Source organism: Podarcis erhardii (genome assembly GCF_964252035.2).
Source record: "Podarcis erhardii genome assembly, chromosome: 1".
Classification (NCBI taxonomy): domain Eukaryota; kingdom Metazoa; phylum Chordata; class Lepidosauria; order Squamata; family Lacertidae; genus Podarcis; species Podarcis erhardii.
The window spans coordinates 18,866,411-18,884,744 of NC_138497.1; the positions used below are offsets into that span (position 1 = coordinate 18,866,411).

General features: G+C 41.7%; 1 long non-coding RNA gene across 1 annotated transcript in view; it reads right to left on the reverse strand.

Annotated features, from left to right (window-relative positions):
• Positions 1-1,090: 1,090 nt before the first annotated feature.
• LOC309345598 overlaps positions 1,091-18,334 on the reverse strand; it is a 47,437-nt gene continuing 30,193 nt past the window's right edge. Inside the window, exon 3 of the long non-coding RNA XR_014158320.1 lies at positions 1,091-1,399. This is a non-coding gene — a long non-coding RNA (uncharacterized lncRNA). The remainder of the gene's footprint in view (positions 1,400-18,334) is intronic.

The following is an 18,334-nucleotide window of genomic DNA, read 5'->3' on the forward strand; positions in this document are numbered from 1 at the left end:
TTCCACCAGTACAATGATTTCTGCTTATGCAATGGAACTCTCTCCTCTCCCCCCCCCCCGCAAACATGCCCTATGTTTTCCCCATATCTGCTCCAGAGGGTTGGGGAAAACTCCAGAATACATTTAGGGGGTGCATAGGGGCAGGGAGAGTTCCACTGCACTGATGGAACACACTAGTTAGTGCCATACTGGACTAAACCAAGGGAGCTCAATGGAGCGGTAAACGCATATTCCAGCTTTATTCCACTCTTGTTCTCATGTCCTTGGTTAATTTAAATACGCTGCCCAGATTTGCCAATCTGAGCTGCTGACTGTGGTATTGTTTAGGTAGTCAATTACACTAAGATCAAAATAAAGACACGAGGGAGGCCATGATTATTCAGGGGCTGTTTTTCTCACTTTTAACAGACCTATCTCAACTATATTCCTCAAATTTACAACCAATTAAATAGGTTAACTGGGGACAATGCTTGTAAAAACTAATCACCCTTCATTTCTGATAGTGCTTATACAGTTTCAGGTTGTACTACAAATCTTAAAAATTCCTGCTCAGCCCGCATTTGGATGCAACTGATCTGTCAATGAAGCTGATTAGAACCGTCATTTTGACTTCATGAAATAAAAATTGGGCTCTTGGGCTTTATTTTTATTGCTGCTTTGTATTTGCACATGGGAAGGGGGGGGAGAGGGGGGAAAAATCTTGATGCTTCAGACTGGATTTGTATTGCTGGAAATGAATGCGGTGGAAAGGATGAGGTAGCATGAAATCCTGACAGAAGTCCCAGATATCTGAATGTGATGATCTTCCACATTACGGTGCCAACTCCAGAAGCATATGATGAATGTGCTCTCATGTAGCAAGTCAGACATTTTATGACACATGGTGCCAATTTTAAATGGATCGGAAGTGGTGTTCACCTGCTAGTTTGCTTTGGCTGCCTTTTCCTATTTAGATCAAGCTCTATCCATGGCTCTAACTTGGGAAAGAAGAACAAAATAGCCCCATCTTTGACCAACAGCTACAAGAAAACTCCTCCGATGTCTGGTCTGGCTTGGCATTGAAGAAAACCTTTGAGATCCTTACGTGTCGTCCCTTGTTATGTGGCAGCTCTCCAGTCTAATGCTACAGGCCCATTAGTATCAGGGTATCGGCAAAGCGGAAGATTTTAAAAAAAATATTTTTTTTGATGAAGCGTTAATGCCGTTGTGGATGAAGGGTAATCGCCAATGTCATGACGTCACAGGGGGGCTATAATTGCCCATCAATCTGTAGGCTCTTTCCCTTGATCTGCAGGTTCTCATTACTGGCAATAATGTTGCTGGTGTAATCATGCATATACTTGGTATTCCTCTGGCCAGGATGAAGCTGTAGGAGCTAATGTATTCTGAGTCAGACCAACTGCCGCTCATGAAGGGGGGGAAAGAGAGAGAGGGAGAGACTTGCTTGAGTAACCGTAATAATTGGAAAATTATTTTGATAGCCTGAAACAATCTAATATATTACAGAATTTTATTAAAATAATATCAAATCAAATTAACTGCTATTCCATAATGAATTAGGTAACAAGGTAGGCAGATATTAATCGGCCCTGGCTCCCAGGCAGGGGAGCCAGGAATTTATTAGCTCTTGCAGGTTGCATGAAGGCAAAGTCAGAAATCAGTATCACAGGCTGTGAAGGAAACCCCTGAGACAGGCATACTCTTCTCTCTCCCTCTCTCTTTTACTTCCCTCCTAACTTCCACTTTATAATCCATCATTAAACACTTGTATTCCTTTTATGTAAGGCCTTTTGCATTTATTTTAATAAATTAATTGCTTTTCAATTTAATCGTCGTACAATTTAACAGTTGTATATATTTTGCGAGCAGATTATCTGAATAACCTGGGTGCTGATATTGGGCAATATTACTCTGCTGCCCACTTAGAACTAATCTCTAGGAAGATTACACCCCCACCCCCACCCGCTGCCACCCCCCCCAGCTTGTTTGAATAGCAGGAAGAATATGATTGCCAAGCTAACTAGTGCACCATTTAATGTGGAGATAAGCCATGCTTACTATAGCTATAGCAGCCTGGAATGCAAGGAAATGTTTTTCGACTTGGTGCTCATTGAGCTAGGGCAGACCTGTCCAACCAGTCGATTGCGGGTGTCCCTGGTTGATCCTGGCTGATTGTGTGAAAAAAGAAAAATAGAAAAAGGTGAACAACTCTGGTCTCTCCCCCTAAAAAATGCTTAACAACCATGGTCTCTTCCTCTAAAAAAAGCTCAACAGCTATGTTCCTTCCCCCTCAAAAAAGCTTTGGTCATTCTCCCCCCCCAAAAAAACTCTAGCCAGTCCAATGGGTAGATCACTGCCAGTTTATTAATAGTGGGAGAAGATCACAATCTCTTGGAAGCTGGGAACTCCTGAGCTCGGGAATGCACAGTAGTTGCCTTATACCAGATCTGGCTATGTCTCTGTCCAGCCCAGCATTGTGTACTCTGACTGGCAATGGCTTGCCAGAATATCAGAAGAAGAGTTTGGATTTGATATCTTGCTTTATCACTACCCGAAGGAGTCTCAAAGCGGCTACCATTCTCCTTTCCCTTCCTCCCCCACAACAAATACTCTGTGAGGTGAGTGGGGCTGAGAGACTTCAGAGAAGTGTGACTGGCCCAAGGTCACCCAGCAGCTGCATGTGGAGGAGCGGAGACACGAACCCGGTTCACCAGATTACGAGTCTACTGCTCTTAACCACTACACAACACTGGCTCTTTCCTGTCAGGAAAACCCAGCAGCTGCATGTGGAGGAGTGGGGACACGAACCCGGTTCCCCAGATTACGAGACTACCGCTCTTAGCCACTACATCACACTGGCTCTTTCCTGTCAGGAAAAGCTCTTTCCTGTCACCTGCTCAGGTTTTGATTGGAGATATCAGGGACTGAGCCTTATACACGCAATGCATGTGTTCTTGCATTGGCCTGATCTATGATCCGCAACATCCATTCTTGCTTTGTAGCAGTGGGACTTATATTCCAGGTAAAGAGTGGAGAGACTGGAGTCGTGTTGCTGTGGGGTTTTGGTTGCTGAAGTTGGCACATTCTTTGTGTATCTGAGTGAACTGACAAGGAAAGTTTGCAGCAATATCTGTGTAGCCACAAGATCTCCAAATACAGCAATTGCACAGGTAGCTTCCTCATGTGTAGGGATGGGCAAACCTGTCCATTTTGGTTTCTCACAGTTTCTCATTTTTCCAACCTAAAGTTCAGCCTTCCACACTTCAGTTTGTGTGTGTTTTGTTGTTCTGATAAAAACTCACCAGCATTTTAGTGTGTGTTTGGCCTAAGATACACATAACTTATTTTCCCTAACATACAGTATGTGTCTTCAAGTCCCTTTCCCCCTAGTATATGTACACATTGTTGCACACATGGCTGGAGAGATGCTTTGCAAAATTCAGAGAAGTGTGAATTTTTAAGGAGGGCTATGTTTCGGGGAGTGTGAATTTCATAGGTTTGCCTTTAAGTGTCAGCTGAATTGAACTCTCCCATCACTAATACTGAGAAATGTTTAACGCTTCTTTGTCAAATCTGTTTGAGACAAATTTCACCTAAACAGACTCGATAAAGAGTTTCCCCAAAATGCCTTGAGAACCATAGCGGTCTTTATTCCTTTTCCTTTTTTTTTTTACTGCTTTCCACTCTAAGCATTTTTTAAGTGTCTTCCTAGAGAGAAAATTAACGCTGTATATTTTCCACAGTTGAGTCTGATTAATTTCACAGATGCCACCTGTTCAAATTCCTATTTCTTAAATTTATTTTTATTTTTTATTTGGTCAAAAGAAACATGCTCAAGTTTAATTTGCCAGCTTGGGAATCCAAGTTTCCTGTAGAAAACCTGCAATATTTTGTATTGCACACTGTGAATCTGAATACAAAATTTATTAAAGCAAAAAAAGATGGATTTGCAAATGTTAAAAACACTATTAATTTTAGGGTTATAGTCTTTAATTCATAAATTATATGGTACTTTAAATAAACTGTGGTTAGTTATACAAATTTCCCATAGAGATACTGAAATGTTTATAGTTTGTAACCATAATATTTGTGGTATTTTTCTTAATGTTTGAGGTGCTAATTTATCCAAAATGGGGCTAAACTGCTCAGGGATATATATCTGCTTTAGACAGACTGATATTTTGTTAAGGACTGTTGCTAGAGATCACCACAAAATTCTTCAACCAGAAACAAGCAAAACAATGTTTAATACGATAATGAGGTACTAAATTAGCTTATGGCATGCTTTTTCAGGAAATATCAAAACTAAAATCTCACAGGAGTGCTGCTGTGCTTTTCTTTTCTAAAGCATAAACGAAACAACCAGTTTCTACACTACAGTATGCCAAACTGAAATTCTAGCTTATTTCCTAGAGAATGATTTTTGAGTAGTGGTCCATAAGAAAGCCTTCACTGCAGAAACCAAATGTTTATCTAAACCTGTTGTGTTCATCTGAGACATACCGTACAAAAAAAGCCATGATATTAGTATATAATTTGGCATCTGAAAGAATAGGGGGAAAACAGAATGTGGAATAATTGAACTGAGGATTTATATTCAGTGAAACCTAAGGCCAATTTAGGATAAAGTTACTTGGGGTGGGGTGGGGGTTGTTCTGGGGGCTATGTAAATATCTTTATCATGGTGTCAACTGTGCCGTGACAAAACCCTTAGCCTACTTTGGAAAACATTTAAACCAAATATATGGACATTCATGCTAAGCAGACAGAATTTTCTCAAAATGTATATGCAAAATTCCGGCTTCTTTTCTTTGCCAATAATATTTTATTGTTTCCATTGCTTTAGAATGATTCTGAGTAACAAAACTTTTAAGTAGGTTGGATATAAAATAATCATTGTCATCATCCTCTAGTTATTGGATTCACATGTAAGGAGTGAACACATACAGTGTAAGTGATGTCATTCATGCACGGTGTATGTTTAACAGTTGTGCATCAAACTATTTGGGGTGATCAAAGTTGGAAGTTTTTCTTTGCCCAAAGGCCTGAAATTAAAAATAATGGAAGATATGGAAAATATAAATATTTTTCTTTTGGAATAACCATCACCACCACAGAATTCTTTTGAATTCAATTACGTTTTGGTAGACATGCCAATGCTACTTGAGTTGTTCAGTTTCTGAACCAAACAGAAACATTTAAGTGTAATCCTTACAAATCAGCTGTTCAGTTTTCTGCCATTACAAATGCACCACCATCATCTTCTAAACATTCAGGAAATGCCTTTTCCCCAATACATTATGGTTTGTTTTCAGCTAGGCCCTACTCAGAGTATACCCATTGAAATTAATGAACTTAAATTTGTCATGTCCATTGACTTTACTGGATTTCCTCTGAGTAGGATTAGCACTCAACACCACTCATTATAGTTCATTGCCATAAACTGTAGAAATTCTGTTGAGAACATTTGGTTGTGTAGATTTCTCTCTAATCACTTGTGAACACTTTAGAAAGTTTTGAAATCAACAGCACTAGTTGCTTATGCACTATTAGACTCAAAAACATTGAGGAATACTGTACCAGGACACATTCAACACCTTATTTAGAGTCACTTCAGACATGTCTATTAATTAATGCCACAAAGAGAATCTTATAGTTCTGACTATGGGTGCTGGTGAGCTAGGTTCCCTGTTCAATAAAACATAATAAAAGCTATGGGGGAAACCTGTGCTTCTACAAGGCAACATCAAAATATTGATCTTCATTCTAAGTATTCATGGAAACATAGATTACAATTTGTGGCAAAATCTATTCAAAGTCAACTGATGGTCCTGATCACTAAGAGTGAGTTTCCATTTCGTTGATCACTTGTTGATGGAAACGTTGGGAGGGTTGGCATCACAGAACAAGAACTACAGATGCATCTTATGTATTCCAGTCAACACCATGTTTATTCATGGAGCTGGCTCACCTGTGTGAGTCACTCCTTTCTTACATATGAGACTATGTGCCTTGCTTGGTAGCACAGAAGACTGCAGAAGATGAGAAGTGGTTTTCCATTTGCTGCAATGGGTCAATCCATCTGAGGCCCATCAAAAGGCATGTCCTCCAACCCACACAGAAGACATTTGCTCTATCAACTCCCATTTCTTACAGTACTCTTCCCCACACCCCCTTAAGTACTCATTATCTTTAAAGCAATGGAATGGAAAGAAGCTTGTGATAGAATAACTACAAGAGTTAATATTAGTGTTAGGTTGCTTTGCTTGTTAAAAGCTAACCTAAGCAGGGAGGGAGGAGAAAGAGGAGAAACTTTTGCGAAGTGAAGCCAAGTTATTTTAACTTTTTTCTTTCTTTTTTTGGCTTAAATTAATCAAGTGAGAATGATTGTTTTAAAGGACCGAAGAGTTCACCACGGCTCCAGAAAAAACATCAAGTACAAGAGCTTAGATTATGGCAGGAGACATGCAACAGCCCACGCATTAAGCTTGAAATCTGTGCTCACACCTGCCCTAACTCATTTTCTCCCCATTGCGTTTATTGAGATGACACGATGTCAGTAGAATTTTACAAACTTTATGACAAAATTGTGACAGATCTGCAATGGCAGAATGACTTATGGAAATGTTGGAGTGGTTTCTCAATCAAGTCTCTGGATAGTTTGTGATGCCATTGTCCTGTAGGTCACAAGTCAGTCGCTACCAAGGAGACATCACTTGGGGCTCATCCAAAGCTTTGCCATCTGCTGGAAGCGGGGGAAGGGGGGAGGGAGGGTGGGAGGGTGAGTTTTGAAATGTGAGTCCCGATGTCTTCAGATCCAAGCTACCGGCAGTTCCTATCACATTCTCAATTCTCCCTAGCTTTTTCTTTCCTTCGTTTCAAACTGTAAACTTGAAAGGATTTGTTATCGTTGCAATGGGTTGCATCCAATTAAATCATACTCCAAGTTAGACCTATTGAAACCAATGGACCAAAGTTACTTGTGGCTAACTTAAACCCATTGATTTCAATGGGTCTGCTCTCTTGAGCATGGCAACCCAAGTGTATAGGCTTGGCTGAGCTGCCCAGAACAGAACAGACAAGGCTGTGTGTACCACGTGACATGCCCTGTGCTCCCTAAGCTAGCCTGCCCCCCTCAAACGCATTGGAGGATGCTGCCCTGTGACACAATTGCTTATGTCACATTCAACTGCCCACTATGTTTAACAGTGCCATCTTGTCATTTGCCTGCAAAATATTTTAGGCCAGCCTTGAATGTATGGAATCAGTTATGCCACGGCCTCAATGCCCTTTCTGTAATATGGGAAATAGAATGACCTAACCAGCCTTGTGACAATGTGCAGGGAAAATAGCATTAGGGAGGAACGGAAAGGTAACTGGCTTGTTTGAGGAACTCCCCAAATGTCTCATCCCTCTAGGAATAACACTTTCAATGGAAAGTGAAGGGCCATTCTGATGCCAGAACCCAGTACACCAATCATCTCCTTCCACTGTCTTCTCTATTTGCATAGTTGAGCATTCTGAGTTCATAACGCCAACCTAGACTGTATTTCACATCTCAAATACTCTTGTGATTTTGTGAGCATCTCATTGTGGAGAAACATTGTTTAAGCTGGTGTTATGATAAGAAACCTCTAATAAGCACAATTGGTGGGAGGGCAAGTATTCAGTAAACATTCAAGAGTAATGGATGTGCAAATTATAGAAATAGCCCTAATAGTGATTTTCTGCCACAAGAGCTGTACAACTGAAAAATCTACAATATATTAGAATAGATCAAGATGCAAGAAGCAATAATTCCCCCCACAACCTACCACCTTGCCAGGATTTTCCCTTGAACTAGCAATAATTAATGGGGCTTGAGGAAGGGAAAAAGAAAAAGAAAGTATTCCACATTGGCTGAGAATAATTGTAATATTGAATAATAATATATCACAGCAGATTAAGCCGTTTAATTTTTCTTCTAATGAAATATAGAGTCAAATTTGGAAAGCTGGTTGGGGGAGTGGGGTCCATGCGATGGTGTCCACATTTCTGTTCAACTTTAACAGAGAGAGGATTCTCAACTTATCATGACCCTCGTTTTGTGATACTGCCAAGTCTCCTACAATCGCTCACTTAGTTTAGCTGTGAGGAGATTTACACCATCACTTGTAGAAATTGATGCTTCCCATTCCCCCAAGAGTCTCTGATATATCAGGTAGTATACACCCTTGTTTAATTTCCACCATCCTCCCATCTATAAAAGGTTGAGTAGGATTGCAGAAAAGTGGGCATGATGCACTCGCCGTCTAGCGCATCCTTGGTATGGAAAGCACATAATGCAGTCCATTCGGTATCACAGCATCAGTCGTTCTGTCTTTGCAACCCAACACCAGGTACAGAACCACACATTCGGCTCTGAGATGGATTGTTTTATAGCAGACTGACCTGCCGGTTGATAAATCACCACCAGGTCAGGAGGCAAGCTGACAAACCTACCCAAGATTTGCTGGTGGGATATGAGTGGGCTGAGAGAGGATGAGACCTTTTAGCTCTCTGTCACCCCCTCTCCTCTTCTGACCTTCCTGTATCATACTTTTCCCTGCTCGTGACCCTGTCAATGGTGGTCTCTTGTACCTTCTCCTGTCTTCTCCTTCCTAGGAACATAATTCAGTATTTGCCCACATGATCCATTTGTCTTTTCCAAGCAGATGCTAATTACTATGCTCCCCACAACGAAGAAGTGCTTTGAGCCCAACTAGACTTGGTAACCCACTGGGAAAATATGGGGTATATGGATTTAGGGGATTCAACCATTTTCAGGACAATTTGGGGGGAATGAACAATTAGGGTGCAATGGAATGGCTGAGGGTATTCTGGATGATTTCATAGATCTATGATCAGAGCTTTTCGATTGATAGACTGCGGCGTTGCACTGCATGTTGGGTAAATTAAGATGGTGGGCAGCCACCATAGATGGGAGCCTGGTTTTGCTCCCAGACCAAAGTGGCACTGCCCACCCAGAGCTAAAACAGCCACCCAGAGGCTCAAATGGACTTGGTGGGGAGTGACAGTATGGCCAGGTCAGTCTGGCCCTCAGCCAGTGTCCAATCTAGTTGACCACCAGCCACAGGGCCAAGCCTGAATTCCTGTTATCGGGGCTGCCAAATCATTGCGCTGTCTGCATTATGCAGAGAAGAGCGCAGAAAATAGAGGCAAACCTGAAAGGTCTTTCAAACTTTGGCAAAAAATGCAGGAGAGCCAGTCAGAGGTCCTGTAGGTCTAAACAGGGCAGCCAACAGAATGGCATCATGCAGGAAGCATCATGCTGCCTGCTTCAGCCACCCAGCTAATTGGAGAAGTCGCTCCGTCAAGAAAATGTTGAAAAACTGGAGAGCTGACTACTGTTCAAAGTGCTTGTTCAAAACTATTTTATGCTTGCAATTTGTTGTCCAGGTGCTCTTCTCCTGCAGGCTGGCGTAAGGATCCCTTTCCATTTGAAGAACAGAAAGTGATTAATGGGATGATTTCTCTCCTGGCATGCCACGAACCCTTTCACAATTTGGATGCGGTGGTCGGGGAAATGAATAGGAAATTCAGATGAGCCTTCACAAGCTCAGCATACCAGCCCAGGATAACATGACCGTGGCTGGTTTATATTTAATGACTATAACATTACGGTACTATTTGTTTATTTAAAGCTGAACTTCTGTGCTCAGTCAAACTTTAGACACATTATTTAAACATAAGTCAATTTGCCAATTGCGTAGCTATGGCTATTTCCTTCCATAAGCGGTTAATTATTAAAGAGAAATGTTTGTAAACAAGAGCTTTTCCTCTCAGCATTCATATTCTTCTCCTGCTCGCTCATACTGAGATGTCAAGGCACACCTCAGTTCACTGTGACTTAAACAATTCTTTTCTGGTTTTGCTGGTTGTTGTAGCTTTGGCAAGGTCAGCATACAAATGTCAGAAGGGATGGGTAACTTTTGTTTAGTGTGAAGCAGGAAAAAAACCTCTCTATCACAGGGTTGGGCAGAGTTTACACCGTACTGATTAAGTAACAACATCCTGAGGCCTGGTAAAGTGTAATAAATAAATAAATAAATAAATAAATAAATAAATGTCGAGGAGCATTTTGTCCATGTATTATCTTTTTCAGCACTATTCACTTCTCTCACAGTCAGCACCAACCCATTGGAAATATTACCCCCTCCCTGTTTTTGTTTTTGTTTTTGTTTTACTTTTAAGATACATGCCTTTTTGTAAATACTCATGCTTAGGAATCCTACTTAAAAAAATTCTTTGACTTCTACATTGTTTCCCATATATTGACAATTTGCTGAAGTATCTTGGAAAGGAATAGTGAGACTGCGCTAATGCTTTTAATATTAACCTTTAAGCATGGTCTGAAATGAAATGAAAACATAACATTTGTATGTAAATCCGGCTACATTTCAACTCGTCCCTTTCATTCCATCTGGTTCCCCTCTTTTTGTGAGACAAAGAATAGCAGGTTATTAAAATAATGTCTATATGTTAGGTGTGCATGTATATGTTGGACCAGGGAAGAAGGTGAAGATCTATTTCCCTTGTTAAAGTCCTATGGAATTTAATAGGACTTAGCTCATCTACGGTACATTATGTCATTCTCCAGAGGATTATTCTGCTGCTCTGAATTTCTAGACCATGCTTCCAACATGCAAAGGAAGTGATTTGAATGAAACTTTCTTGAATTTTCTAAGTTTTTTTTGGGGGGGGACAGGGGAACCTATAGAAAAAATGTATCATTTTCACAACCCAAGAATGATCTCAGGGAATCAAGGGCAAAGATGGCTACTCTGACATACTAGCTTACAATATGTATGGACGGACTCTGTAGCCTTCCAGATGTTGTTGGACTCCATCTCCCATCCACCCAAGCCATCATGGACAATGGCTGAGGTGATGAGAGCAGAGAATCCATCAACATACAGATAGCCACAGTTTCTGCACCTCCTGCTATAACAAATTTTGAACGGGTTTGGTTGAGTTCACTTAAAATAATAATAATAATAGGCCTCAAACTGCTGAACGAGAAAGAGTTAACCATTTGTCCCTAATTTTCTTTCACGAATGTGTGATTATTAGTCTGAATTACTGCGAAGACACAATGTCTTTATTCTTCCTGTCAACTCTGTGTGAGGAAGAAGTCTGGATTAGCAATTCCTAGGGATCAGCAGCAGATTTGATGCAGGCAAGCAGGGGGACAGCTAACTTTTTGAACCTAAGAGGGCTTTCCTGGGCAAGGGTGACAGTTGTCGTGTCTTTAGCCTGGATTTGAATTTGAATCCTATCTGCCAGAGCAGCCGATGCTGTGACTTGGCAATATAATATAATAATCTTCGCGACACAAATGTCGGGCGTTTTTGTTGTACATCCTAAAAGAGATTTAGGTAATTAATGTTAAATTGATGATATTTTTTTAAAAAACCCACCCCATTCTCTCTCTGTCTCTCTCATACACACATAGGCCTACTGTATTAACTAATTTGTATCTGCAATAAATATGAGCCAATATTCAGAGGACAATCTGCTTGTAGCTGTCTGGAGAATATTTGGATCTGTATTAACAGCCACTGCCCAATCACATCAACTTGTATTCCTACACACTTACTTAAGGATGTTTCATTCGACTCATTGGACGCACTTCTGAGCAATGTGCTTCAGAAAGTATTGCAAAAGACCACTTCCTTTCATTATGGGTGTCAGAGAATTGTGGGAACTGGAAGGGGAATTGATCATGTTCGCTTATTCGTCCCATGTCCAGAGCAGAAATTAATTCAGCAAATCTGAAAATGATACCTCATTTATTACATCCCTCCTCCTGAATTTGCATTGTTCTTCTTCTGCATTGAGATGAATGGGGTGGAATAATGTAATAACAGCACAATTTATATAGTTAATTGTGCAGGTTGTGCAAGTTATGTAATTATGGTGGACATAGCTTTTGGCAGAAGGCAAACTGCAGCAGATTGGAAACAGTGCTGCATGCGAAGAATACAGGGTGAAACGGAAAGCCTTGTTACATCTCTTATTGTGGCAATGTCTGAACCTAAAGGGGGACATTTATGTCTGTCTTCTAGTCCTTGTCAATTCTGCATGTGCTCATGTGTAAGTCTACTCCACCCAATTTCCGAGATGTTTATTTAAAGACCCATATTAAGATTCATATTTAAATAAGTATCTATGTGCATATTTTATCTCAAAATACTTATTTAAATATGTGTTTTATCTCAAAGTACACAGTTCTAATTGTATTTTGTTCAGATATACACTTTTTAAAAAAAAAATCCATTATGGTTCCCCACAACTGCATTAAAGTAACTGAAATGGGAAGTGGTGGACAACAATCCTAAGGATTTAGGACTTTCAACCAGTTGAAGAATTTGCAGTAAATGAATTTGAGGAAGGGTCATAGCTTGAAGGGGAGGGTCTGGAGTTTTGTATGCAGGGTTTTAATTCCCCAAATGCCCAGGTAACGCTGGAAAAGAACTCTGTCCAAAAATCTAGAAACTCTGGAGAGCCAGGAAGTATAAGGTAAAGGTAAAGGGACCCCTGACAATTAAGTCCAGTCGCGGACGACTCTGGGGTTGCGGCGCTCATCTAGCTTTATAGGCCAAGGGAGCCGGCGTTTGTTCGCTTCCGCGGACAGTTTTTCCGGGTCGTGTGGCCAGCATGACTAAGCCACTTCTGGCGAAACCAGAGCAGCACACAGAAACACCGTTTACCTTCCCACCAGAGTGGTACCTATTTATCTACTTGCACTTGTGTGCTTTCGAACTGCTAGGTTGGCAGGAGCTGGGAAAGAGCAACGGGAGCTCACCCCGTCGTAGGGATTTGAACCGCTGGCAAGCCCAAGCGGCACAGTGGTTTAACCCACAGCGCCACGTATCTTCCTATTGTAGCAGGAACCCCCCCCACCCCAATCATTCTGTTTGTATAAACTTCACACACACACACACACACACACACACACACACACACACACTCACACACTACATATGCCACATTTCTGTTATAAATTCATAGAAATTCAACCATACATCGGATTTGCACTGTTCCATTTTATTTTACTCCATATGACAAGAACTAACAAAGGGGGGTGACTTAGTCCTGGTCAGCCATAATCCCTTCACTGTCTCAGCACATACACAGGAGCCCTGCCCATGCCAACCCTGATGATCCCAGATAGAAGACAATCAAGATCACAAAGAACTTGCATATGGGAGTGGATTCAGCATGGACTGAAACAAAGAACACTGATCAGATCTTCCCTCAGGGGGCAGGAAACTGCAAACTCCCCAAGTGACTCATGGGGAGGGGGGAAAGGAGGAACCAGCCAGGTGACAAGACACTCAGGTTACCACCAACTCCTCCCTCAGCCCCTCCTTTCTGTAATGTATGCCTCCCTCAACCCCTCCTTTCTGTAATGTATGCATGATGTTTCTGGGGTTGGGCTTGATCTAGAGGAGGGGAATTTCAAAAGTTTTTGTAAGACCTTGCACACTATTCCTGGGGGTCTTTCCTCTCTCCTGCACGTGAGGGGAATACCCTGTTGCAACAGTTCAATAAAGGCCAAGCCTACAGGCTGCTGTTTTGCTCCAAGTTATCCTGGTTGGTGTCTTTGTTTTGTCCAAGGGAGCCCTCGGATTTTTCCTGTAACACTATGTTCCCATGATTTCACAAATGACAAAAACTCTACATGTGTGCTCTTTTGCTATATTGAAGGATGGGTGAGATCCCTTTGCAGTGCTTTTTTTAAAAAAAAAAACGTTTATTATTATTATTGATAATAATGTTACGTTATGTTACGTTTGCTTCATGATATGTTTTTTCAGGTTGTGTCCCGTGGCGACCCATAAGTACCGGAAAGGGTTACTTCTGGGTTTCGCCACTTGCGCATGTGCAGACTTGCAAAATGACGTCACGCACATGCGCAGAAGCGGCGAATCGCAACCTGCATGTGCGCAGACACGCTGCTGCGGGTTGCGTTATATTCATGTTGCGAATGGGCCTCCGGAACGGATCCCGTTTGCAACCAGAGGTACCACTGTATTATTATTATTTGAATTTATATAGCACCTTATACCCGGGGGTCTCAGGGCGATTCACAGAATAAAATCAAGATATAAAACCACAAAATACCTAATAAAAAATAAAACAACCCAATAGTGCCCCCCACAAATAACAACAAAGAAACAAACAAATACCTCCCCCAGTTTAAAAGGCCACAGATTCCTGGAAGAAGACGAATGTTTCTGCTTGGTGCCTAAGGATACATGATGAAGGTACCAGGTGAGCTTCTCTGGGGAGAGTGATCCACAAGTTGGGAGCCACTGCAGAAAAGGCCAATTCTCATGTTGTCTCTCGTGGAAGGTCTACTGATATGATGAGAGGCCGTCCTTGAGGTACTTTAATCAACAGATGCCACCACTAATTGATAGAAAGGATTTATTTAATATTTCATTTTTTCAGCTGAAAGAGCTTCAGTAAACAAATAAGTGTTCATGGCATAGGGGGACGTTGCATCACCCAAGGAGTTTATGTAATAATCTGAATATTCCACTCACAAGTATTAGAGGCAAAATGCACCAATCCATTCAAACACAAGTTCCTCTCAGCACTATATCTATTTTTTCCCCTTCTTTCCCCTTATATGTTGTTGTAAGAGTGGCTGGTTTTCCATTTGATCTCAGAAGCTAATGAGTAAACTGATTAGCTGTCTGCTAATCTAGTATATATTAGTTCTATCATTTCCTGTTATCCTGCTGTAATGCTTATTTTGGCTGCCTTCCGTCTTATACCGCTTGTCTGCTACAATAGACTATTAAAGTTCCACGCTGCATCTAAACCTAAATTCTTCCATCTCCTGTGTGTCAGATCTCGTCCTACATTCAACATATTCTTCTGAGGTTTGTAATTCTATAGTTTGTGTTAATAACTTTTAAAAGCACATCTCTGCCACCTCAGTCTTTGCTGGTATCTCTGTTTTATCAGCCGTGACCAGGCCAAAAACTGGAATTTTTTGATCTTTATAATATTGATCTTAATTAGGTTTATGGCCAGGAAACTTTTCTTGCTATGTTTAGGAGCAAAGGGACACAGGAAGCTGTCTTGTGCTGAGTCAGACCATCCGTCCATTGAGCTGAGTATTGTCTACAGTGATTGGCAGAGGCTCTGCAAGAGTTTAGGTAGGAGACTTTCTGATTTCTGACCTGGAGGTGTTTGGGATCGAATCAAGGACCGTCGGCATTCAAAGCAGGTGCTGGACTACAGCTGGACTACAGCCCATCCCTTCAAATTTAATACCACAACTGGCTATTAACCTTAACTGGAAGCTCCTTGGGGCACAGACCTGTCTTTCCTGCATTTCCTACTTCTACGCAGTTTTATTATATAGCACCTTTCCTGTTACGACACCTATTATTAATCGTGACCAACTGATCAAATACTTTTGTGATTCCTCCCGTCTTGCTCCAAGGCCTCTTGATTTTATGAGAAACGTTGCATTGGGATTGCTGTTGTGTTTTTTTTTAAAAAATGTTAAAAGCTGCTATCATGTACTCATTTACCTGACATGGCAAAACCCCCCTGTATACCTCCTTGAATAAAAGATCCCTCTGTGCCAAAGAGGGATTGTCAAAGAGAACAGCTCTGGTTTACCTGGTCTCCCAGGACAACAGACTTGATGGCAGCCAAAGAGATCCAAATGCAGTCAAGCGTGACAGCCAACATCAAAGCGGGAATGCCACACCTTGATCCAGAGTTTGCTCTACCTGCCAGGGCAAACCTATTAACATGACCACCCTGAGAATTCAAAGGAGCACACACACACACATATATATACACGCATACAGTCCTACCCTTCAAGTCTTGAAACAACTTTTTATTTTTTAAAAAAATCCCAGTCTAGACAGACTTTTCTTCAGAAATCACCTACACTGACCTAATTATTCAGATCATGGGCTTTAAGCTTTGCTCTTTCCAAAGACCCAAGAAGAATAGCTAATTTCACTTAATGGAATAATTGAATGTCATAATTACGTTCAAACCCCCCCTCCCCTTTCCAACAATAAGGTTTTAGCCAAGTTGCTGTCCCTCTTTGTAAATCTGTTAATAAATAGGCGGCTCAAACAATATGCTGGCTCCTTTATTGTTTCCTCACTTGGCTATTTGGACTAGCTTAGGCTGACAGGGCGTGTGTGAGTGTGTGTGCATGTTTCTCTGATGACTGTTTTTGTCTGCAATTGTCTGGTGGGATAAGGGGAGTAAGGCTTTTGTTTTCATCTGCGAGTTCGTTTGCCACGATTGGGAAAGCAGGGATAGTCCAGGTTGGTGTCTAGAGATAGGTCTTGAATGGGCAGAAATGTGACTGTGGTCTTAAGCTTACTGACCAGTCAATGCCAATCAGAAAAACTGACATTGCACTAGATTCACCTTTGAAGCGAATCAGGTCTGGGTGTCAACGGGAGAACACCTGGGAAGATCATGTAGAGCTTTCTCCCCAAGCTTTATGGAGCAACAGTCAGATGGAGAGCTCAAGAAGAATGATGTAAAGCTGGGCTGTTCTGGGGATTCTCCCAATTCTCTAGGCAATTTTAGGGGAGGGCCAGTGGGAGGAGGATGGAGAACTGTTGTCCAAGTGGAAGCCCATGTGCAGGGTCTTCCTTATGCAATTCCTGCCCAACTCTATTTTCTCATTTGTACAGGTTTTATGCCTCTGACAATGAAGCTAAGACAAAGCCATGGTTCTATTTTTTCACTTATTATTGCTAAAACTGTCCCACCAGAGTGGTGCATGCTCTAGTTATCTCCTGCTTGGACAACTGCAATGCGCTCTACATGGGGCTACCTTTGAAGTTGACCTGGAAACTACAACTAATCCAGAATGCGGAAGCTAGACTGGTGACTAGGAGTGGCCGCCAATACCACATAACACTGGTCCTGAAGGACCTACATTGGTTCCCAGTACATTTCTGAGCACAATTCAAAGTGTTGGTGCTGACCTCTAAAGCCCTAAACGGTATCAACCCAGTATACCTGAAGGAGTGTCTCCACCCCCATCATTCTGCCTGGACACTGAGGTCCAGCTCCGAGGGTGGTTGCCTCCCTTAGAGAAGTGAGGTTACAGGGAACCAGGCAGAGGGCCTTCTCGGTGGTGGCACCCGCCCTGTGGAACACCCTCCCACCAGATGTCAAGGAAATAAATACCTGACTTTTAGTAGACATCTGAAGGCAACCCTGTTCAGGGAAGTTTTTAATGTTTGATGGTTTATTGTGGTTATACTATTCTGTTGGGAGCCACCCAGAGTGGCTGGGGAAACCCTGCCAGATGGACGGGGTGTAAATAATAAATTATTATTGTTGTTGTTGTTGTTGTTGTTATCGCAACATACAGGGATTGGCCACTAGGTCAGCTGGCTTGACAAACCAAGCCCAAAGAATAGTAGTCCATCAGTATCAGGTGTAGCATACATCTGAACGCCAATGGCCAGGGACAAACAGTGAGGGAGAGATGTTGCCTTTGTGTGCTCTTTAGAGAAGCATCTGGCTACCCACTGTTGGAAACAGGATACTGGTCTGCATCGACCCATTTGTCTAATGCAACAATGCTCTTCTAATATGTTTGCTTTGGGAAATGCCAGCGCACTTGCGGAAGTCTCAGCAGGCCTCTTCTGAATTAAATTTTAAATGTTTGCCGAGAACACTTCTGTGCCGCCAGGTTCATGCCGACCATTAAGAATTTCATTTTTTTCCTGGAAAAGTTAGCCAGCTGATCTGCTATCCTAGTTTTTTTATTGTATATGTAGCTGTAGTATAATACTCTGATTGTTTTGTAAAATGAAATTGCATTTTGTTTTATGCTGTTTTAATTTTATTGTTTAATTTTGGTTGAGGTTATGTATGTTCTTATCCTGGGGCCTTCAGGTTAGGAATGCTTCCAATCTATAAAATAAAGAAATAGTTCGAAATCTCTGGTGAGCACCAGGTTGCGGAAGCTTGAGTTAGAGATTCCAGGCCTCCATTGTGTTTTATACGAAAATAAGCAGTGGAGTTCCATTAGCAGTTTCCCCTCTTCCTGTAAGCCTATTGCAGCAGTCCTGTAAAGTGTGGAGCAGCATTTGTGCCCTTCCCCCTCCTTATGTTTTCCTCTAACAGCATGTGGGGTGAACCGTATCATCACCATCCCTATGGGGAGTGCATAATCTGATTGACCCATATTCCTTTTTCTAGCGTGAGATGCCCATTTTGAGACCCTTGCTCTCTCCTCCCAACGCATTGTGAGGTTGCTCATATATACTGGCTAGCA